General features: G+C 43.8%; 1 pseudogene; it reads right to left on the bottom strand.

Annotated features, from left to right (window-relative positions):
* Positions 1-8,235: 8,235 nt before the first annotated feature.
* On the bottom strand, positions 8,236-10,792 carry LOC148028711 (inositol transporter 1 pseudogene; annotated as a pseudogene).
* Positions 10,793-11,196: the final 404 nt, after the last annotated feature.

Below are 11,196 nucleotides of genomic sequence, written 5' to 3'. Positions count from 1 at the left end.
TTTATATAAAATAAAGCTTATAGAAACAAATTAATTGATAGTATGTCTCACCTTTCATAAGCAACCTCGTGCGTATTCCCACTCTTCTTGAGATATATTAATTTCCTCCTCTTTTTTCATTCTCTTCATTTCCTCATGTAACCAATCTATATCAATATGATGTCGGAGCGCACACTAATTATTATATTCATGGTTAGAGATACCCTTACTTGAATCATTTTGTGCCAATCGTGGGACTTCAAACCAGATAGTTGCTCCACACCTCTTTTCTTTTTCTTTATGAAGGCTCCCTTGAGACATCTCATACATCCTGTGGGTATTCAAAAGCTATATATTTGTTCCTTCACTATTTTTTCCTCGTTCTTTGATAACATCCAAGGTGCATGGGGTAGCTCAATCTTTCCTCTAGGTCCAATGCGTAGCCGAGCTCGTCTCATGCGACCAATGTTACGTAAATCCTCACTTACATTAACTGAATCATGAGCCCCTATCAAGTGATCCTATAATGTAGATACAACATTTTTGAATATGTGCATGGGGTCCAACAGGTGATTGATCTTGAGTTCAGTCCACTACGAAAGACGAAAAAATATAGAGAACCTAACAAACAAACAATATATTATGTAAACAATTCATCATGCTAAATACTTTAAAGTCAATCGAGAGAAATGCACTTCTTATCGACTCATGTCGAGTGGAGGGTGGCTATCGGCATTAAGTGATCAGGGCATGCACTTCATTAATGAAGTGATATTCCACCTGCTCTTGACCTTCCTAATCATTCATAGAAGGTCATTGCTCTACTACCCTCAAGAAAATGGCCATGCAGAATCCATGAATAAAATCATGGTCAACGTGCTTACAAAAATAGTATCCACATCATGAAGTGACTGGGATAACAAATTAATGGCGGCTTGTGCCTATCGTACAGCTTATAAGGCACTCTCCTTCCAATCTCGAATGGTTAGAGATTGTGGAGTCATTCGATTAGTAGGGAGAACAGATTTGGGATGGTCAATAGGAAGGAATTGATGATGATTGTCGTAGATAACCTTCTTTAAACGTGCTAGCCTAGAGGAAACTAGAGAGGGACCGCAAATAGGACATGCATGATATCTTGACATGGTTAAACCTGAAAATCTCATCCTCTACGACTTGATGGGGCATTTCATGAGGGCTACTATCATGGTCGTCAGTCTCTGCTCTTCTTGAAGACTCTGCCTCCTTGCGTCGACGTTTTGCAGCCTCAGATGCCCGGGAGGGAGCATCTGAGGATGTGGCACCGCATCCTGCTCAATCACAAAAGGGAGTTTCATGTACGTTGATATATAATTCCTATAACATAGACTAGCAATCTTAGTGGTAAAAAAAAACCATGAATACCGGTGATTTTTCTCAGTCCCATTCTCCATACAAGTTGAGGTGTGACATTGCAATTCAATGTGCTCAAAAAAATACACCCTCGACAATGATCACACATGCATTTAATTTTTCATCGTAGTCATGCAGCTCGATTATGAAGACGCAATGTTTTATCCTCACTTGAGGATGTGCTCATTGACTCATCAGCATGCACTGCACTAGGTGATGACGACGACATGATTAAACCTAATTCATGACAATATCAAAATATTTGTCATTCATATGTTTACATAAGATCTCAATTTTAAATACACAAAAATCATCATAAATACACTAAAACTTATTATAAGAATTCACTATCAAAACTTATCTTAAAAACAAAAAATTATGATAAAGCCTAAATGCGCATCTATATCCGCGTTTACATATGCGTCTATATTAGCGTCTATTTCCGCGTCTATGTTCGTGTCTATACTCGCGTCTATCTGAACAATAGACGTGCATATACACGCAAAAATAGACGCATACGTCAAAATTCAAACCATACTTAAATCATTTCTTTTCAAACTGCGCCTTTCCTTTCCTGCGTTTTTTGCGGCTCTGAAGCTTGAGTTTAGCTGACATGCAGTCTCTTCATGCCTCACCTCCTCATGACTCACCTCTTCTTTCATTTCAAATACACAAGAAGGAAAAAAGGAAAGCCAAGGAGAGGAAGAAAGAGAGAACAAGAGAGAGGAGAACAAGAAGAAGCAGCAAGCAAGCATAAAGGGAGGGTAACTTACCAAGGAGAGAAAGAAGGAGAAGGAAGAAGCGCCACCACCCGCCACACCAAACACCCAAGGTGAGTCTCTCTCTCTCTCTCTCTCTCTCTCTCTCTCTCTCTCTCTCTCTCTTTGTTTCTCTCTTTCTCTCTCTACTCTGTTTGTGTATTTAGGATTTCTGATTCCATTATGTATTGCATTTTGTAAATCATCAATGGCGGTCGTCGGGCTAAAATCAGCCGACTGAGCGCGTCTACATTTTAGTGTAGACGCATGTATAGACGTGAAAAAATGTTTCCTCTCATTGCGTCTGAGGGCACGTCTTAGAGCACATGTGCTGGCGCGTGTGCTGGTCAATCTACACGCGAGGATATATGCGCACATAGATTGACCTGGAATTTGCATCTGACAACGCGTCTGTACTGCATCTTAGATGCAAATATAGACGTGCTGGACAAAAGGTTAACTTTGGGAGCGCGTCTGAGGGTGCGTCTAACCTGTAATTTAGACACGGGTGTACATGCGCCAGCTCTCCCAGCTCTGATAAAAAACAATATATTTTTGCAATGATGAATGTGACCAATCCCATGTTTGTGTTTATCAGTTTTCTTGTTTATGAGAAGCATTAGCACTTAAGTTTTATGCTCAATATCTAAAGAAAGCTCTTTGAAAATGTAGGTAATATATGATTTTTTGTATGCAAACAAATTTGTCTTTTTCCTGTGTTTTTTTTGCAGATGTCGTATCCTGGTTCATCTAGCAATGACTCGGATTTGGATCGCATGAATGATACATTGGCCTCGTTTAGCAAGGGGTCAATGCATTTTTTGGAGGTTTTTCTAGTAGAGAAGACTTCATGGGAGAGATGACCAGACACCTTGGCCGCTCTCCCACAGCGGACGAGGTGTTTAGTGTCATGTCTGGAACGCCTCTGATGTCTTTGCCTAGCACTACTTCCCAAACTCCACATGTAGGTACTCCACGTGCAGCACCTATATGTGCATCGGCTGAAGCACAAGCATCTGCAGAAGCACATGCATCCGCAGAAGCATGTGCATCCAGCGAGGTAGAGGGTAGTCGACAGAGAGGGAGGAGGGAGAGTCAAGGGGGAGGACAAGGCTTGTGTGGGGGTTGCCTAGGAGGTGGCGAGCGATCACCCTCACCAGTAGATCACGTAGAGGAGTTTGTACGCCAGTACTATAGATTTACAGATGCTGGTGGCATCTTCCATGATGATGAAGGAAGGGATGTAATGGCGTACATGAGGAGCGTCGTGCATGCGACGTATAAAGATTGTTTCATTGCCTTCAAAAATCAGAAAAGCGGCTTGTGGCAGGAGGTATTGAGGGCACTCCATAGGAGGTACCCAAATCCTGAGGGTCAGCGATTCTCAGATGATTGGGAACACACAAAAGTGAGGGATATGCTTCACAATAAAAGATCCCACCTCATGACACGCACCAAGGATTCACTGCGGAGGCAGGAGGAGGGGCGTGGAGCCTATAGCCAACCACCTATGTGCCACCGCATAGAGTGGAAGAAAGCCAAGAAGAAAGCAGCAGAGAAAGCGAAGAGTCGCCAGCACACAGAGGCGTGACGGATCCAAATGGAAACAATGGGATCGTCCATTACGGATCGGGCGGCAGAGAGTCGTGGGAGGCAGAGTTTGTAAGTATATTTTGATTTTTAGTTTTTTTAAATTTATATTTCTTTCAATTCTTTATATACTTTATTCTAATATATTGTGACTCATAATTGTTTGTATATATCATAATTGTTTTGCAGACTACTATCGTTGGTAGGATACCTACTCCTAGAGAGGTAGGTTACCATCGAGGCCATAATCGCGTAGCCACATGGCTTCACTTCTATGAGGAGGGTCTCATCACTGAGGACCAATACAACCGGGCCATGAGGATTCAACAGCCAGAGGAGGTATGTTTTTCTTAATTTCCTATTAAAAGTATAGCTAATTATAACTTTTTCTCCACCATGTCTATGCAAGCAATGTTGATCTTTTGTGTGTGTAGGCGAACCCGGATGTGGAGCATAGAGAGGAGGGGGATAGTGACGCTAGTAGCCATGGTGGTACTAGCGAAGATGTTTCTTCTTCAGATTCGTAGAGGAGCACCATACCTCCTCATGAGGCCTTGTTTTCTTGTATATGTATGATCCATCTTTGAGCCTACTGCTTGCGGCCACGCTTTAGGTTGCAAGCACTTAAACTTCCCATTTAAATGCTTTTGATCTATAACGAATACATGGACTTTTATTTTCAATTCTCGTGTCCGTAAGATACATTGTCCTTTTTGCAAATGCACAATCTAATAATGTATGGGAGGGGGGAAAAAAAAAACCAGAGAGCACTTTGCAACCACATGCTCTCTGGTTTTTTTTTCCAATTTTGTTTTGCACGTCTATCCGCACGTCTAAATTGCAGAAAATGCCACATGCTCTCTAATTTTTTTTTCCAGTTCTATTTTGCACATCTATCCGCGCGTTTAAATTGCAGAAAATGCGCGTTTATACGCGCGTCTACAGTGCAGAGTACATGCGCTTATACACGCGCTCCATAATTCAAATTTAAAAAAGAAATTAAATATCTTTTTTTTTAATGAGATTTTTTTTTTCCGTTCGCGTCTACCGATGCTTGTAAAAGCGCGTCTATAAGAATGTCTATATGCCCGTCTAAGTGCCAAATAGATGCGCTAATAGATGCGTAAAATGAATTAAATAAATAACAATTTTGGTTTATTATGTGTATGTATTCACGCGTGTATATGTGCGTCTATTGCGCATCTACTTCTGCGTGTAAATCCGTTCATACATGCAATTATAGACGCGACACGGTAGACGCGCAAATAGACGGGCCGATAGACGCGCCCGTAAGATTTTCTCTATATTCAAAAATCGCGTCTAAAAGTGCGTCTATGAGGCCTTTTTATTGTAGTGAAAGGATATTGATTATCACAAGGAAAGCCCTATGTATGGAACTTGTACACTATACATCTCCACTACATTCAGGACTAGGCACAATATTTTCTTACAATACATTTGTGCTTATCCTGTGTTGGATAGAGTGTTTGTAGTCACACACATTTCCCAAAGTTGCATCTCTTCAAAAGCATTATGGTTGAGCAAATTGCATATTTTAAAAGCATGAGTTTTTCTTCATAGAGAAACATGCATACTCTCTAAGAAGGTACAATAGGGAGAAGAGGTTCAACGCGAGGGGGTCCTACGACACTATAGTGCCGCTCTCGAACGATTTAGTTGAATGCAAGAGTTCTTACGCTGTCTTGTGTATCGATAGCTTGATCCTAGAACGTGCTAGGGATTGCGCAATGGAGCTTTTATGCTTTAAGAGGCTATAACTATTTTCCCAGTATCGGATGATCTATGATATAACATGTACTTTTTCAAAAACTATACTGTGAATGGTGCATTATGCTACATATATTTTGGGCTTTGCTTTGCTTTGTTAAGGCAGAAAGGTCTTAATCGGCATGGAAGTTCATCGGTGATGGAAACGACAGTCTTTGACATTGAAAAAGGGTCACACATACATCCAACTTCCTTTCATTTTAAAAAAAAGGCAGCATGCACGTAAAGAATAAGCAAAAGAATGGTGCCCAAAGGAGGAACTGCATGAGGAGAAGGCGCCCTATTTCAAGGGAAGGTGGCCAATTATGGAGGTGGGGGGGGAGATTGAAAAGGAGATCGTCGGAGTGCAGGATGAGTTGCCTGCTTATGGAAGGGAAGAAAAACAGAAACAACTAGAGAAGATATGGCAGAAGAGAGGGTCGTGATCTGACAAGGAGAGGGCTGCACCGGAGCGTTCTGTAACGGACTAGCATGGTCATGAGGGTGGCAAAGGAAGCAAAAGAGATGTCCCAGATGGGAAGAAGAAAGGGAAACAAGACGGAATTGCAGGAACGACACCTATGCCAAGAGACAAGAGACGAACAGTTGGCACTGTGCGCATTAGCGTGTACTATGTAGAGATCTCAGAAAGATTGCAATAAAAAGTCACGGCTAATACTGACGATCAGGATGATATGCTTATTGAAGAGAGCTGTGAGATGCATCAGAGCTATAATTATGGTCCGTGGGAGGATAAGCTTTCATGAGAAGGCACGATGAACTTTTGAGCATAGTAGGTGAAAGCAGGTTCAGCAAAGGGAGCTGCATGGCGCTATTTATGATTAAGAGACGAAGAGACAAAACCCCGAGGTGACGAGGTTCATCCGGTTCGGGTGGCAGACCAAAAGAAAAGAGAATAGCAGACGCGCCTATGTGAGTAGGCAGGAGGGGGCTATAGTGAGTTCATTGAGGGGCCTATAGTGAGAGGCATGACGAGTAACCAGAATGGCAGAGTGTAGAAAGGGAGTCAACTCAATAGGTCCACCAGATTGGCAAGAAGTAGTCCGCCAGGTTGGCATTTCAAGCTAGCATAAACATCCCTAGGAAATTAGAATTAGCTCATAGGTAGACATCAAGGAGGCCCAACATTTTGACCCTATTCACGAGAAAATATTTTTCCAAGCCAATACAAAAACCTTCAACCTTGATGAGTTGCAGGGTTCTTTTGAAGACTTTCAAGGTTTGCCAATCACGTACTACATTAATGGGTAAGTGGGTTATTGTTTCTAAGAGAGATATGAATGGAGAAACCTTGCAAAGGTAGCTAGAATCTTTGATATGTGGGATACTTGACCTATATTCTCTCAAAACAACAAATAATAGCATAGTAAGTACTATTGTTGTCGATAATTGTAGTGGAGGTGGCCCTTAATATTATGTTCTTTTTACGCACTCATCATGCAAACCAACCATATTGAACTTCAAGTGTGTCTACTAATCTCATGATATGCCCCATGAAATTGTGATTTAAGAGATGTAGAAGGCTCTAGGAAATCTCTTAAATGCTTTATATCTAGGTTTGCTTGCAACTAGTTTATGATATCTTTAGGTTTTTGGTTGATGCCCTAATTAATGCTTAAGGATGAAAAGAAACCTGTATGTGGAAAATAGGTGTTCCACTTCTCTTGAGATGATTTTTGTGATGCGTAGGACTATCAAGTTTGATCTTGTTGTTTCCATTTATTATTAGATTGTGTATGCCTCTTTTTGGTTGATGTTGTGTGGGGTGTTTTTATATATTAATGGCTTGATGCACAAGTGCTACTCTTTGTTGAAGGTGTTACACTAATTAATTTTTATATTTGCATGTGTCTTGCATTGACAACTTCAAAATGGTTACATTGTGATGGTTGAGGTTATCGTTCAATGGTAAGCTTGTTTATATTAAGGGGGGAGAGAGAGAGAGAGAGAGAGAGAGAGAGAGAGAGAGAGATTCACAACATCTACAAAAGGCCAAATCAGTCCATGAGACAAAAATAGATACATTTGATATTCAAGTAACTATTATCTTTCCCAAGCATAATAAATATATCAATATCTAAAGAGGAAATATCTAACTAGGAAACGACAAATTGTTGAAAATCCAAAAAAAAACACTAGGGAATAATAAAAGGTGGACCTCATATGAGCATGAATATCATCCCAATATATCTCTTTATGGGCCTATCCAATGGATAAGCTCAAGCATCGAAATAGAGATGCTCAATAGAGTCTGATATCACTTGCATCCTCCTGTGGTATGCTTTGTGTCTCTCAGTCTGAGGTAACTACCCATGGTGGAACCAAAAGTCAATCTAGAGAACACTTTAATGAAATGCCAGATATAGCCATAGCTATAAAAAGGTGAAAGTAGATGTTCTACTATGGATCCCTAAGGTGCCTACCTCAAGCCTATAAGATGTGTAGATCTCTATGATGTTTGCCATAGATCTTCTTAAGCATATGAATTAAGAGACTCTTGCAATCCAAGTAAAGCTATGAAATGAATAGAAGGCATAATAATGCTTCACAACACATTGTGATTTATGATGTTGACCTTGATTAATTCTTAATAAAATAAAAGCATGAACAAATTTAATCTACTCAAGCTCTTAACTAACCTCTAATTATCTTATTCCATCAAAAGGGTTCCCTTTCTATTTGGCCTTCGTAACATAACCATATGTGTGTATCAAATTAGTATGCTTCATCAAACGGAGAGCAAGAGCCACTCCTTTCTATTCAAGAGACCATCATTTCCTTTTCTAATGCAATGTATTGGAACATGAAACAACCAAGGGAGTAGATTCTACCTTGGCTTCTTCCAAGCTATCAGCATATATATATCTCACAATATTGGAAGTTGTTGGTCTTTTGTTGATGTGAAAGAGATCTTTCTATTTCTCAATTCAAAGAAAGGGATTGGGATCAAAGCTTGAGAGTAGGGTAATGACCATGTTCACCTACAAAATTTTGAAGAGTTGCAACAAGGAGAGAGAACTTCCAATATTGTTTAAACAAACTCTTACTTAGGAGACTTGGGTCTCCTCGATACTTTTGCCTTCATGTGTCGGACTGAAGCTTCCACCGTATAAACTTTCTCCTCTATTTATTAAGAGTTGACATATACCACAACATAATTTGTGGTCTTCGAATTAATTAACTTCAACGAACGCCTTCCCATTGGTTCAAAGGTTGTCCGCATGTACACTAGTTCGGATGTATTGATGGAAGAATATGGAGCTCACAAACGCATCGAAATCACAATGTCGACGATTTGGCAACGAAAAAAGCTGAGGCTCATGGGGATGGGGCATCCTCAACGACAGCTTCCGCTCTAGTACAGACGTCGATTCCGCGAGCTCTTCGCTTCCACATCTGTTCCACCTGCTCGAAGGAGAGGCCCTTGGTCTCAGGCACGAGCAAGTACACGAAGACGAGGGCGACCACGGAGGCGCCGCAGAAGAGGAGGAAGGTGAAGGAGGTGGTGAGGGCGCGCGTGAGGGACAGGAAGGTCTGCGAGACGAGTAGGTTGGCAAGCCAGTTGGCGGAGGTGGCGATGCCCGAGCACAGGCCGCGGTAGCGCAGGGGGTAGATCTCCGCGTTCACCGCCCAGGGCACGGGCCCCAACCCGGGGGAGAAGGCTGCCACGTACAGCACCAGACCGACCAGCACCAGCCAGCCACACGCCACGTGGAATGCGGCAGCAAGCAGCCCCAGCGACGCGATCACCCCCAGGAGGCTCCTCATCGCCAGCGGCCGCCTGCCCAGCCGCTCGATATAAAACATCCCGGCGATGGTGCCGAGTGTGTTGACGCCAGCGATCATGAGCGAGATCAAGATGGCGGTCATGTCGGAAGTGTAACCGGCCATCTGGACGATGGTGGGAATGTAGTAGAGGACGGTGTTGAACCCGGCGAGCTGTCGGAAGACCTGGAGGCCGACGCCGGCGACCATGGCCAGCCGTATCTCCTTGGAGGCTAGGACGTCCAGGATGGCGAACCGGGAAGTCGTCGACGTTAATAGCTCCTTCTCCGCCTGCGCCGAGCGCCCTAGCTCCTCCACCTCGGCAGCCAGCTTCTGCTCGTCGCTGGGGTAGATGCGGGCGAGAACATCCACGGCCTCGTGAGTCTTGCCGCGGCGGAAGAGCCAGCGCGGGGACTCAGGCAGGAAGAGCATGAGAGAGAGCTGCAGGAGGGCGGGGAGGCCCGCCACACCCAGCATCCAGCGCCAGGTTCCCCGGACGCGGGTGAAGCCCAGGCCGACGGCGAAGGAGAGCACCTGGCCGGCCGTGATGTAGAGCGTGCTGGTGGTTACTAGCGCCCCCCGGTACGCCGACGGGGACGTCTCCGCGATGTAGATGGGGGCCGTGACGGAGGCCAGACCGAAGCCCAGCCCGGCCAGGACGCGGCCGGCGACCAGCGTGGCCGCCCCACGTGCAAGGCTGGACGTGGCTGCGCCAGCCACGAAGAGGAGGTCGGCAGTCAAAATGGCAGGGCGGCGTCCCAGGCGGTCATTGAGCGGCCCGCCAAGGGCGGAGCCCACGGCGGCCCCCGCCACGGCCATGCTCACCACTGTCTCCTGCAGCAGGGTGCTCGCCCTCACGGCCGCAATATCGCGCCTTATGAAGAGCAGGGCGCCCGATATCACGCCCGTATCGTAGCCGAAGAGCAGGCCGCCCAGCCCCGCTGTGGAGCTCAGCAGGAGCACATACTTGTTGTTTCTCCATAGTATCGCTCCAGCCGCCGCGACCCCCAGCCAACCCTTCGTCTTGCGCCGTCCTCCTCCTCCTGATGCTCCGCCTCCTCCATCTCCTCCTTGATCATGATGATCCTCCACCATTAGCACTGCCATTTTTGGTCTGAATGCGCAGCTCTTGATCTCTCTTCTAACTATATGTGTACCCCAAAAAGCTTGCCTTTCTCCAAATTCTTTGCCGCTTTCTTTAGCGTTTTCATGTCGTCGACGTGTCTTCCTCGGCGCATACATACTACACCCATGATATGTTGCACCGCTAGACCCCTAAGTTGTAATTCACACCACGGCTGAACTGCATGGAAATATGCATTGTATTCTTTAAAAGCAACCAATTAGAAAGGTTTATGAACACTTTTTGTTGAATCAGTTTTGGCTATATATAAAGTAGAATATCTTCCACTAACCAACATTTTCTTTGGAGGGTATGAGGCTGCTAGAAGTTATGGTGGATCCACAAGAAAACAACCTTTTGGCTTTCTAATAAGAACCACACACATTAAATGACACCCCTTTCCTTTTTCCTTCTACCTCTCTGGACCCAATCTTACCATTCCTCATCTCTAGCTAGCGTGGTAAACTCTTAACACATTAATCTACAACCAAGTGGGCTCTTGTATGTTTGGAGTCCTTCGCTTGATGCCCTATTTCAAAGCAATAAGACTATGGTGGTAAAACAAAAATCCCACCTATTATTAAAAATATTTCAAGCCACTATAGTGTTTCCTTCATCTACCACAAATCAAAGATTCTTTGCTTTTACATCCTTCTTTAAGTTGATAATGGGTGTTGGTTTTAGTTGAAGCATCCTTAATTTGATGTCTCAATGTGGGGATACACCTAAGAGACATGGCTCTCCCTAGAGAGACACACAAATAGAGAGAAAAGCAAGTACTTACAAAGAAATAGCACCATT

This window comes from Lygodium microphyllum, chromosome 11 (assembly GCF_053477565.2).
Source record: "Lygodium microphyllum isolate KBCC chromosome 11, Lygodium_microphyllum_v1.1.10, whole genome shotgun sequence".
NCBI classification, from domain to species: Eukaryota; Viridiplantae; Streptophyta; class Polypodiopsida; order Schizaeales; family Lygodiaceae; genus Lygodium; species Lygodium microphyllum.
This window is presented reverse-complemented; position numbering and strand designations above follow the sequence as displayed.